This window comes from Brassica napus, chromosome C4, assembly GCF_020379485.1.
Source record: "Brassica napus cultivar Da-Ae chromosome C4, Da-Ae, whole genome shotgun sequence".
Classification (NCBI taxonomy): Eukaryota; Viridiplantae; Streptophyta; class Magnoliopsida; order Brassicales; family Brassicaceae; genus Brassica; species Brassica napus.
In genome coordinates, this window is record NC_063447.1 from 26,210,910 (window position 1) to 26,223,364 (window position 12,455).

The window sequence follows — 12,455 nt, forward strand, 5'->3', positions numbered from 1 at the left end:
TTTGATCCGTCTTCACTATGAACTTTCTGCCCATCGGGTAATGGCGCCACTTTTGTATTGCGGATACAATGGCCATTAGTTCCCGCTCGTATACTGACTTTAGTTTCTGCCTTTCCGTCAAAGCCTGGCTGAAGTAAGCTATTGGTCTTCCATGTTGCATCAGTACTGCCCCCAATCCTATTGCTGAATCATCTGATTCTACTTCGAACAGGGCATCAAAATCCGGCATAGCTAAAACTGGAACCGTAGTGATAGCTTCTTTAAGATTCTCAAACGCCTGTGTTTCTTCCTCACTCCATGTGAACTGATCCTTCTTTAACTGAACAGTCAACGGCTTAGCAATGTGTCCATATCCCTTCACGAACTTGCGATAGTAGCCATTCAACCCCAAGAATCCTCTTAGTGCTTTCACATTGCGAGGAATCTTCCAATCTACCATCGCCTTTATCTTCTTCTCGTCTGCAGCCACTCCTTCAGCTGATATCACGTGCCCCAGATATTCGATCTGCTTGCAACCAAACTGACATTTCTTCCGGTGTGCGTACAACTGATGTTTCTGTAATAGCTGAAGTACTTCATCCAAATGTTGTTGATGGAGCTTCTCGGAGCTGCTGTAGACCAATATATCATCGAAGAATACAAACTCTGATATCCGTAATAGTGGCCTGAATAAATCATTCATCAGGGCTTGGAACATTGCAGGTGCGTTAGAAAGCCCGAACGACATCACGCGGAACTCGTAGTGTCCGTCGTGTGTCCGAAATGCTGTCTTGGGAACATCCTCAGCTTTTACTGGAATTTGGTGATATCCCGAGAACTCGTCCAAGAGCTGATCAATAATTGGGATCGGGAATTTGTCGGCAATGGTGACACTGTTTAGTGCTCTGTAGTCGACACATAACCCCCAACTCCCGTCTTTCTTCCTGACAAGCAGCATCAGGCCTGAAAACAGACTTCAACTCTCTTGTATGATTCCCGCAGCCATCATAGCAGTCACTTGCCTCTCCATTTCTGCTTTATGTACTTGGGGATATCTGAACGGTCGTACACTGACTGGCTGCGCTCCATCCTCCAATGTTATAGCATGCTCCCTACCTCTGGAAGGAGGTAGGCCTTTAGGTTCTTGAAATATGTCCTCATAACGCTCGATCACCTCACCCCACTTATGTAGAATTGCTTGTACTGCACCCAACTCCAATGTCTGACATCCAGTGAACTCCACATCCATTCCCTCTCCATCCTTTTCCTTGCTTCTCTGTAATGCCTTAAGTGAAACCCCAGCGGTATGAAGACTCTTATCTCCCACGAGAGTCAGTTCTCGTTCACCCAGGCGGATCTTCATTACTTGGAGCTTCCAGTCTACTCGCATCTCCCCCAATGTGTCGAGCCATTGAACTCCCAAGATGACGTCTGCGATGCCTAGATCAAGAGGAAGAAAGCTTGTAGTGATGGTACAATCTTGCATCTCGAGCTCCACATCGTGAATGACCCCTTTCCCTTTGACTGATACTCCTCCAGCGACTAGAACTCCGTAGAGAGACGTCGTCGCTGCGACAAGGCCTAACTTTTGCACCAATTTCTCTGAGATGAAATTGTGCGAGGCTCCTCTGTCGATAAGCATGACCACTTCCTCTGTTCCAATTCGACCCTGTACCTTCATGGTTTTTGGTGAAGATAGCCCCACGACGGAATGAATAGAAACATCTGCTACTCCTGCTTCCACTCCTTCCGCCGTTTCCTCGTAATCTCCCTGCTCCTCCGTGCATTCAACCACCGTACCATCATCCCGAACAATCAATACAGTTAACTCCGATCTTGAACACACATGGCTGTAAAAGTGCTTCTCGTCACACTTGTAACAGAGCCCCTCCGCCTTCCATTTCACCATTTCCGCCGGCGTGAGTCTACGAATTGGTGGTTTGAGCCGGAAATGCGTCGTTGCGCGGTTCTATGGGCCCTGAGTACGAGAAGCTTTGGTTTGCTCAAACTACGTTGGTTTGGTCCATTGGCTCCCGAAGAGTTCCAATTGTAGCTAGGTTTTCACGACGGCGTCTTGCTCTCTGATATTGGAACCAATGCCGACTCTCCCTGCGTTTCCCAGTCCTCCACCCTCTTTGCAATACTAATCATCTTCTCCAAAGTTCGAGGTTCAAGTATTTTCACTCCAGCGCGGATCTTAGGTTTCAGGCCGTGCATAAACGCTAGTTCCAATGTCGCCTCTGTGTACTCTGGCGCGTTGGCCTCTAAAGCTTTAAAGTCACGTATGTAGTCTCGAACGGAACTCTCTTGTTGTATTGCCATCAATCCCTCGCCAGCGGTGATGTCTTGGGTAGTCGAGAACTGTTCCAGAGCGCGGTCCTTCATCTGCGACCAGCTTTGAAATTGATTCCTGCCTCGTTCCCAACGATACCACGACAGCGCTTCTCCAATAAAAGACATCCTGACAGCGCGTAGTTTCTCCTCTTCGGTGAAGGTTGCAATCTCAAAATACTGGTCCATCCTCAGAACCCAGCTGTCGACGTCCTCTCCATCAAACAAGGGTATCTTCAACTTCCTTGTTAAGTGATCGTCGCGATCTTCTTTGCTTCCCTCCGTAAGAGAGGTCTGAGAAGATTGTGGTGTTCTCCTTTTTTCTTCGCTGTTTTGCGATTTCACCGACGTTGAGGACGTGCCGATCAGCGAAATACCTCTGCTCAGAGGTACACTACCCACCAGTATGGGTTCAGAGGTGGGTAACTCCTTTCCCCCCCTTGACTTTACTCTTCCCTATCTCCAATGTCCTCTTTTTCCGATCGTCCTCCTCGCTGAGCTTCTGCTCCAAGCTGTCCAACGTGTTTTGCTGGTTTGACTGCAGTTGTATTTGTTGCTGCATTTGCTGTTGAAGCGAGATCATGATCTGCTCCATCATCGTGAGCCTGGCGTTGTTTGGATCAGTGATAGTGCCTGGTCCCATCTCCGTAGATTCCATCTCCGAGGTTTGTCGTGTCTCTGTTTTCTTTGGCGCCATGTCGTAGGATTGAAAGTGCTCTAATGCCACGTTGTTACAAGTTATTTCTCAGGCTCAATAACTTATGTAGCTTTGAATACTAAAGGATAACTCTTATTGCTTGATCAACGAATTACAAGAAGACTCTCTCAAAGAAACTCTCTCCTCATGAACATGATGATCAAACAACTTGATAAACACTCGTAAGCGTACTCTCCTATAGGTTTTCCACAAACGCATAACCTTTAACTCAGCACCCCATGTGCTCTTGTCTCCAATCCTAGTTGGCAAGTTGGACAGTATAGAGAATGGTAATGTGATATATTATTACGTACAGAGTAGTACAATATTTATATGAAATACAGAAGCCCTAGTACAATAGTAATTACACAAAGGTCCTTTCTATACATAGCTCTTATACGCTCCCTCAAGTAGGAGGTACTGACGTAACTCCGAGCTTGCTGAGTAATTCTTGAAAATGTGGTCTGGAAAGGGCTTTTGTAAGGGGATCAGCCAACTGATCACGAGTAGAAACATGAGAAACTCGCAGAGTTCCCGCTTGCACATTGTCTCGAATGAAATGGAAATCGAGTGCAAGGTGTTTCATACGAGAATGAAAGATAGAGTTGGCCGATAAATGAGCGGCTCCGATGTTGTCGCAGTATATCACAGGAGGAGTGGACAGTCGAACTCCAAGTTCGGTGAGTAATGAAGTAATCCAGCGAATTTCAGAGGCAGCATTCGCAACCGCTCGGTACTCTGCTTCAGTGGAAGAGCGTGCCACACCTTTTGTTTTCGTGACGACCAAGAAATGGGGCTGCTTCCCAAATACACAACATAGGCATTGGTGGAGAGGAAATCATCTACATCCCCGGCCCAGTCAGCATCAGAGAAACCATGGAGAGTGAGGGGAGTGTTGCAACGCAAAAGTATACCATGACTTGGTGTGCCGGCAAGATAACGTAATATACGTTTCGCTGCAGACCAGTGAAGATCCGTTGGATAGTGCATGTACTGAGACAACTTATTCACAGCATAAGCTTTATCAGGCCGCGTGAAGGACATGTATTGTAAGTTTCCAATTGTTGCTCTGTATTCGCTGGCATTATCTAGCTTTGTACCGGACTTGAGAGAGAGTTTGGGCGTCAGAGACATTGGCGTGGAGACAGGTTTCACAGCTGTCATCTTAGTCTTCTCAAGAAGATCAGAAATGTACTTCTGTTGACGAAGATGTAGACCAGATGAGCTTCGAGTCATCTCAACACCCGGAAAATATTTGGTTTCTCCGAGATCCTTCAATGAAAAGCGGCTATCAAGACTAGTAATGAGTTGAGAGATTGCAGACTTGTTGTTGCCGGTGATTAACATATCATCAACGTAGACAAGAACATAGAGAACCAGTTGACCATCCCACTTGATAAAGAGTGATGTGCCCGCAACTGAGTTCACGAACCCAAGAGTAAGGAGGTAGTTGCGTAATTCTTGATACCAAGCCCGGGGAGCCTGACGCAAGCCATAGAGTGCTTTCTTCAAGCAACAGACAAAGTGTGGTCGATCTTGATCCACAAAGCCAGGGGGCTGTTTTACATACACTTCATCTTTGAGTCGACCCTGCAGAAATGCATTGTTCACATCGATCTGCCGGATGCTCCAGTCATTGTTGACAGCGAGATGAAGAACAGATCGCACCATTGTAGATTTAATCACTGGGCTAAAAGTATCTGTGAAGTCTTTGCCAGGTTGTTGGGTAAAGCCACGAGCCACCAGTCGTGCCTTATACCTGTCAACACTTCCATCAGGTAAGTATTTGATAGTAAAAATCCACTTACAGCCAACAACATTTTGATCAAGGCGTGGAGGAACAAGTTCATGCGTCCCATTTCTTATCTGAGCATTGATCTCCTCAAGCATGGCATTTCTCCAGTTGGGATCGTTTAGCGCCTCAGCTACAGTTTTGGGAATGGTGGGTTTGAGTTTGACTGTGTTTAGGGAGTATTTTTGAACTGGTTTGGTGATATTATTCTTGCCCCGTGTACGCATTGGGTGTGTATTTGGTGGTGGTTGTGGGGGTTGTAGTTGTGGAGCAGGAGGTGGTAACAGCGGAGAGACGGTTGAGGTGTTCGTAGGAGGAGAGACAGTAGTTGGAAGTGGTGGAGTTGGCGCTAAAGGAGCCGTTGGAGTTGTCGTCGAAGACGATGGTGCTGCAGTTGTTGTCGCCGGAGTAGCAGTTTCAGCAGGCGGTTGGTGAAGAATCTCAGACGGAGGTTGAGTTGGTACGAGCAGCTTAGTCGGGACCCGGGTATGAGGGTTGAAAGGCTGGGTTGGTGAGGGTTGATCATCACAAGACTGAGAGGACAGTGTCACTGTTTTAAACAGAAAGTGTGTTTAGTCAAAAGTCACATGCCTAGAGGTGTAAATACGGCCCGTCATCTTGTCTAAGCATAGATATGCACTCTGTGACAAAGAGTATCCAAGGAAGACACACAAAGCCGAGCGCGTATCCAGTTTATGAGCAGCATAAGGTCGCAGCCAGGGGAAGCACGTGCAACCAAATACGCGCAACTTAAGATAGTTTGGTTGCATGCCAAAGAGTTTGAAGTACGGTGACTCGTTGTCGATGACTGGTGTCGGCATGCGGTTAATCAAGTAAACTGCGGCAGTGAAAGCATAGCTCCAATAGCTTTGAGGAAGTGAGGCGTGATGAAGCAAGGTAAGACCAGTTTCAACCACATATCGATGCTTCCTTTCAGATATCCCGTTGTGCTCAGGAGTATGGGGAGGTGAGGTAAGATGTGTAATCCCATTGTCAGCAAGGAAAGATCGCAGTGCGATGAACTCACCCCCATTATCTGAAAAGAAAGTGACAATCTTGTGTTTGAATCGATTCTCAACGAGCGCCTTAAACTTGATGAATACATCCTTAACATCAGATTTCCTTTTCATCGGATACATCCATGTATATCTCGTGTGATGATCAACTAACACCAAGTAATATTTGCAGCCATCAATCGATAAGACATGGGATGACCAAACATCGGAGTATATGATATAAAGCGGGTGTGTAGAGGTTATTGTGTTTTGGTGGAAAGGTTGTTTGTGAGTTTTATTGATAAGACAATCTGAGCATGAAAATTGTTTTTGCAAAGATTGAGACATGGGTAATAAAAACTGAGAAACAACTGATTTAAGAATTTATAAAGATGGATGGCCAAGTCTAGAATGCCAAGACGCAAGGGTGGTTTTGGGTGAAGGTGAGGCGAAATGGGTAGATGGAGATTGCGGATTGACTGGCCACTCGTACAACTCATTCTTAGTCCTGCCTTGGAGCAATCGGACCCCCGTTTTGAGATCCTTCACCTGAAAATGAGCAGGAAAGAATTCCACCGAAACTTGAATAGAGTTACACATCCGATAAACAGAGATCAAGTTCTTTTTAATATCAGGAACATAAAGAACATCTCTTAATGACATTGATCGATGAGGAGTAGAGAGAAGAGCAGGACCAGTGTTGGCGATCTGCAACCCTGAGCCGTCGGCGATCATAACATCTTCACCTCCCGTGTAAGGTTGATGAAGAGATAGGTTATTGAGATCAGACGTGATGTGGTGTGTAGCCCCGGAATCGAGAATCCAATTGTTCTGATCATACATCGGAGCAACGACCATGTTTGCGCGTGGTGTCCAGGGAGCACTCTGAGGGTAGAAGCCACTGGTTTGTTGCTGAAGTTGAGAACATGTTCGAGCAATGTGTCCATGAATTCCACAAATCTGACACCGACCTTGATAAGGGTGCGGTGTATGTTTCCGACGTGGATAGTACTGAGGCTGTTGCTGCGATGGTTGATTGTTTCTGTAGTTGCTCTTCTGTGGTTGTCCTCTGTTGTTATTGCGATTGGATCCACGATAACCGTTTTATCAACTTCTCATGAACCTCAGTGATAGATGGAGGTGTGTCACGTCCTTCTAACTGATCAGCAACCGTTTTATACTCTGCAGGGAGGCCATCTAGGATTGCCTCAAGTTGATCCTCAAGATCAAGAGTCTTGCCAAGAAGCGCCAACTGATCAAAACGCGTGGTCAGGCCTTGGATATACTCGTCGATAGACTTCGTACCTTTAGACCAGTTCTTGATCTCCTGTCGGAGCTGTTGAATGTGGCCTCGGCTAGGTTTCGCATAGGTGGAAGCGAGTGTACTCCAGATCTCAGCCGCCGTGGTTGCCTTGGAGAGCAAGGGTTGAATTGAGTTGGTTACCACACCAATGGCGCCTAAAGCGAACACAAAAATTAATTGTTGCCCCATAACTATCATTTTTTATATAATCACAATATTTAAATATCATTAAAACTTGTTCAAAAAAAATATCATTAAAACTTATTTCTAGAGAACATAAACATCAATACATTATTTATAAAAATATTTATTACTTTTTGAAAAATTATTATTAATTTCTCTTATTCAAATATTTCAATCTATTTGTGTTCTATTATAATCATCGACAATCCGTTTAGTCACTCCAAGACATATAATTTTATGAGTTACAATTTTGGGAAAAATACTACACAATAAGCAATTTTGTTTTCGGGTAAAATCATTCTTTATTTTTGAAAATTTGTAATATTTCAACAGTTTTTGTAGTTTTCTTAGACAACATTCTTTTTAGGTAATGAAATTCCATTAAAAAAAAATTCTTCATAGGACAAAATAAATTTTAAAATATTATCATTTACAAAATTTTATAGAATTTTATACAATTCCAGAAAACATATCTAATTGCTAATAATGTTATATTTATTCAGATTTCAAGAAATTCATAAAATAGATTATAAAAAATAAGAAAACAAATAATTAGAAACAGAGAAGAAGAATGCATACATAGTAGATGGGAAACATAGCAATTTCAGCAATAGTCAGCAATAGATGAGGACATAGCTACTTTAGAAAGAAAAAAAACAGTCGAGAAGAATTAAAAACCAATACATAAAGTGGCGTTAAAGAATAATGAATTATTAATAAGGTTTTCGTTTAATATTTATTTTATACATATTTAATATAATAAAAGATTATAGGTGAAAAAGGAAGAAACTAACGCGTTTATGTTATTAGATTTGTTTTAAAAGTACATATGTTCCGTGAAACAAATTAGACGATGGGCATCGAACTCCCTACGTGAACGAAAGAAAACAAGTCTCTAAGCCACTACACCAAACAGATCTAACCTTATAATGCCGTTCCTAAAATTCTTATTCTTTCTGGCGCCTAAAGCCTTTGTTTTATGGGCTTTAGCTCAGGGCCGCCCCTGCTAATGAGTTTAAGAAATTTGGTTTATATATAAGAAGATGCAAGTGTGTTGCATAACTTATGAGTTTTGTGATTGTGATTGTGTGAGAGCTTGAGGTTTTTGAGTGTTTGCATAACTTATGAATTTTGTGATTGTGTGAGAGTTTGAGGTTTTTGAGTGAGTTTTCATTAATAAGATAATTATTCTTATTATAAATTTTTACGATTCTAGATTCTATATTTGGTATCAGAGCCAGATTAGATCATTGATGTTGTTGGAGAGATTGAAAGCTTGAAGATCATTGATGTTACGGAGAAGTAGATGACATTGGTTGACGAAGAGAAGGAAGAAGGATTTGAGATAAAATACAAGGAACTTGGATTCTCTTATCGAGTGTCTGATGTTAAAATCCGCTATTAACACCATGTTGGCCATACGAATACAGATTGTTGGGCTCATGAAAGTTGTTGAAAGGCTAAAAACTTATGAAGAGAGAATCGGTGAAGAGGGTGAAGAACAACAAGTTGAACAGGGTAAATTATTATCAGCTAACATGGACAGGCAACAAACCCAGCACAAGAATTACGGTGATAGCAAAGGAAGAGGACGAGGAGGTTGCTCTAACTGGAGAGGAAGAGGGCGTAAACGATCCGGTAACTATCGAAACGGTTCATACGAGAAAGGGCGTGATAAAGAGAAAGATAATTCTCGCATTCAGTATTATCAATGTGATAAGCTCAGACATTATGCATCAGATTGTACTGATACATTGCTTAAACTCCAAGAAACCATTGAGAAAGAGGGTAAATAAACTCAAGAAGCTGATGAGTTGAGAGGATGCACAAGTTGGTGTATTTAAATGAGCTTTGTGATAAGATCTCCATTAAGAAGAATGGTGACCCTATTGCTAAGAATCTTGATAAGGCAGGGTATTATGCCACGACCTTACACGGTGGGAAATCACAAGAACAGAGAAAAATCAGCTTAGAAGGATTCAGAGCAAAGAGATATAACGTTCTAGTTACAAAAGATGTTGTAGGCCGTGGAATAGACATTCTCGACGTGGCTCAAGTCATAAACTATGACATGCTTAAACAAATAGAGAGGTATACGCATTGTATTGGACGTACAAGACGTGCTGGGAAAAAAACGGTGTTGCTATCTTACATACTATAGGAGAGCTGGACAAAAGAAACAGAAAATCCGCTTACCGCTAGCCCTAGCCGAGGCTTTGATGTTCCTTGCGGAGAAAGCTTACTTGGAATGGCAGGTCAGTGTGTGTAGCTTGCTCGAGAATGTGACTAAACAATGTGGCTTTGGTTTTACTGGGATGGTCTCTATCATGATATTCTTCTATGACGCCTACTAAAAGTGTGTGAATGGGAGCATCTATATATGATGGGGTTAATATGGATATGGTCAGCTTTGCTATGGAACTGTTGGGCTCTAGCTACCCATATGAACAGCTCATAGGTGCAAGAATTCTCAGGCAGTTTGCAGAGGATACGCTTGAGAAGATTGGAATCAACTTGCCCGTCATTGAAAGGTTAGTGGAGATGCTTAACTGGAAAGACGTGCAAGAAGAAGAGATTAGGAGATCAGCAGCCGAGATACTATCAAAGCTCGCTGGCAAGATACAGAACTCTCTAAAAGTCTCTGGAATAACTGGTGCCATGGAGTTGATTTTATCACTATTACAGAACACAAGATCTTTAGGTGAAGCTCTTGACGAGATTGGAGAGAAGAAAATCTTCCACGGCCATCATCTACGATACGATTACTGTAGGTTCAGCAACTTAGGCCTCTTGATTCTAAAGAAACTATCTAGAGATCATGACTACTGTGGAAAAATCGGCAACACTAGAGGACTTGTTCCAAAGATTATTGACTTCATGCACACGGATGCAATACTCTTGAAGGATGAGAACGTAGAGATGGTTCTCTCACGAGTCCTGACAGTGAAACGGTCTTGCAACTAGTGAAAATGTTAGTAATCATGAGCGAGAACACTGGGAGATGTATTAGGAGAGAGATCTCGGAGATCGTTTTCACAGTTAGTAACCTGAGAGATGTACTGCATCATGGAGTGATATACCCGAATCTGCAGAAGCTTAGGATTGAGATCTTGAGCTTCCTGGTCCTTGAGACAGAGGCAAGGGAAAGAATTGGTTGTGACTGGAGGTGTCTTGAAAGAGCTCTTCAACATTTTCTTGAAAAGCAAGGCACGTGGGGATGTGAATGCGAGCAAGGTTAAAATCGCTGCAGCGGAAGCTATAGCTATGCTTGCTTTGGAGAGTAGAAGCAACTGCGTCGTCATTGTAAAGCTTGGAGTCTTGGCAAGACTTGTAGATGCACTTGAAGTTCATTTGGTCCGTGTCAATGCAGCGAGAGTGTTGAGGAACTTGTGCTTATACTCAAGACATGAATGCTTTATAGACCTGAGGCTCATTAAAGCAGCAGCTCCCACGGTGTTGAAGTCAATAACATCGGGAGACAACAAGTTACAGGAAGTGATACTAGGGTTAGCAACACGTGTTCAAGTTCATGAATTCAGAATAAGTACACGACGCTCTGATGGATTCGGGGATAAAGAAGAAAGGACTGGCATACTCGCTTGTTTCGACTCTGAAGAAACATGACAAGACAGCGGTCAAGATTCCAAGAATCAGGAGGTTTGTGGTTGAGCTGGCGATATGGATGATGGAAGGTGATGTGGAGAACGTTGTGATGTTCAGAGATTTGGCTATTAAGAGAGAGCAAGAGCTGCTTGGTGCTAAAGATAAAATTGACCCCAAGGAATCTGAGCTGATTCAGATGATTTTAGCAAAGAGGGAAGATGAAATCGAGAACAAGAGGGAAGACCTAGCTGGAGAAAAATAAGAAAACTTGCAGGATGAAGAGAGGAAGGTTCTCTTTGAGAAGAAGAAACTAAACCGGTCAAAGTGGAAGCCAAACATAGGCTTCACAGGAAAGAAAAGAAATCATCCAAGGACGGAGCTAGAAATATAGCTGCTAGCAGAGTTGCAAGTAATACTCCTACTGTTCCTGACGTTTTTAATAGTTTACAAGTCAAATTCTGGGAATACCAAGTCAAAAAGAAAGCTTGCCAAGTTGCAGTTGGGTATGCAGATGGGAGTATAAGGATACGGGGTACTGAGAAAGGGACATGTAAAACTACTCTTGGTGGAGTTGATACAAACGGATACCATTTCTCTACATGCTATGAAATGGCTTGTCAACAGGCAGGGAAAACAATTGGTTTCTTCCGGGTGTTAAGTCGGGATATACAAAGATCCAAAGAGTCTTGTGAAACTGTAATAAAGTTACATGCAACATCTGAGATACCAATTGTTGGAGAAAGAAATAGTGGGCATAGAGTTGACCCTGAAGATGGTAAGAGCCTGGAAGGAAATATCTTTTATGTTGATGAAAATCTAATTATGAGGTGTTCGATCGAACAATAGACTGTTGCATTATCATCAGGTGAAGCTACATTGATAACAGGGAATGAAGCCGTGAAACGCTACATGGCATGGAGGGTTACATCGGTGTATACTCAGAAGAGAGCAGAGAACCGACATCTTATGGAGAGCACTTGGAAAATTGAAGTTCAAAAATATGAGAAGTGTTGAAGACTTATCAAAAATGGAGTTCAAGCTTAAGGGAAGAACGTTGGATTAAGTTTGAAGGAAAAAACAAACTTGAGAAATAAGTTAACTTCTAATCCTACCGAATTATGGTGTAAAGGATTAGAAAATATCCAAATAAGTTATTCTAATGAGTTTAAGATTAGGAAAAATGAAATATGTGTTTTCTAATGAGTTTATGAAATTTAATTTATATATAAGAAGATGTAAAGGTGTTGCATAACTTATGAGTTTTGTGAAAGTGTGAGAGCTTGAGGTTTTGAATTAGTTTTTTTCGAGAGATTAATAACAGAGTTATTCTTATTATTGAATTTATACAATTTGAGATTCTATATAATTATCTGGGTTTATTTGGTTAAACAAACTAATGGGTGTGGCCCATAATATTACTGTCTGGCTGGGCTGGTTACTTATAATGTTTTAATTTTAATTGAAAGTCTTTTTACAAAAGAAAAAAAAAAGATTATAATTTTGTTTAGTTTCGTAAATTTACAAGGTAAATAAAATTTTAAACTCAAGAGCGTTGTATCTTGTCTCAGTGGA

General features: G+C 42.2%; 1 pseudogene; it reads left to right on the top strand.

Annotated features, from left to right (window-relative positions):
* Positions 1–9,102: 9,102 nt before the first annotated feature.
* On the top strand, positions 9,103–12,241 carry LOC106393091 (annotated as a pseudogene).
* The last annotated feature ends 214 nt before the right edge of the window (positions 12,242–12,455 follow it).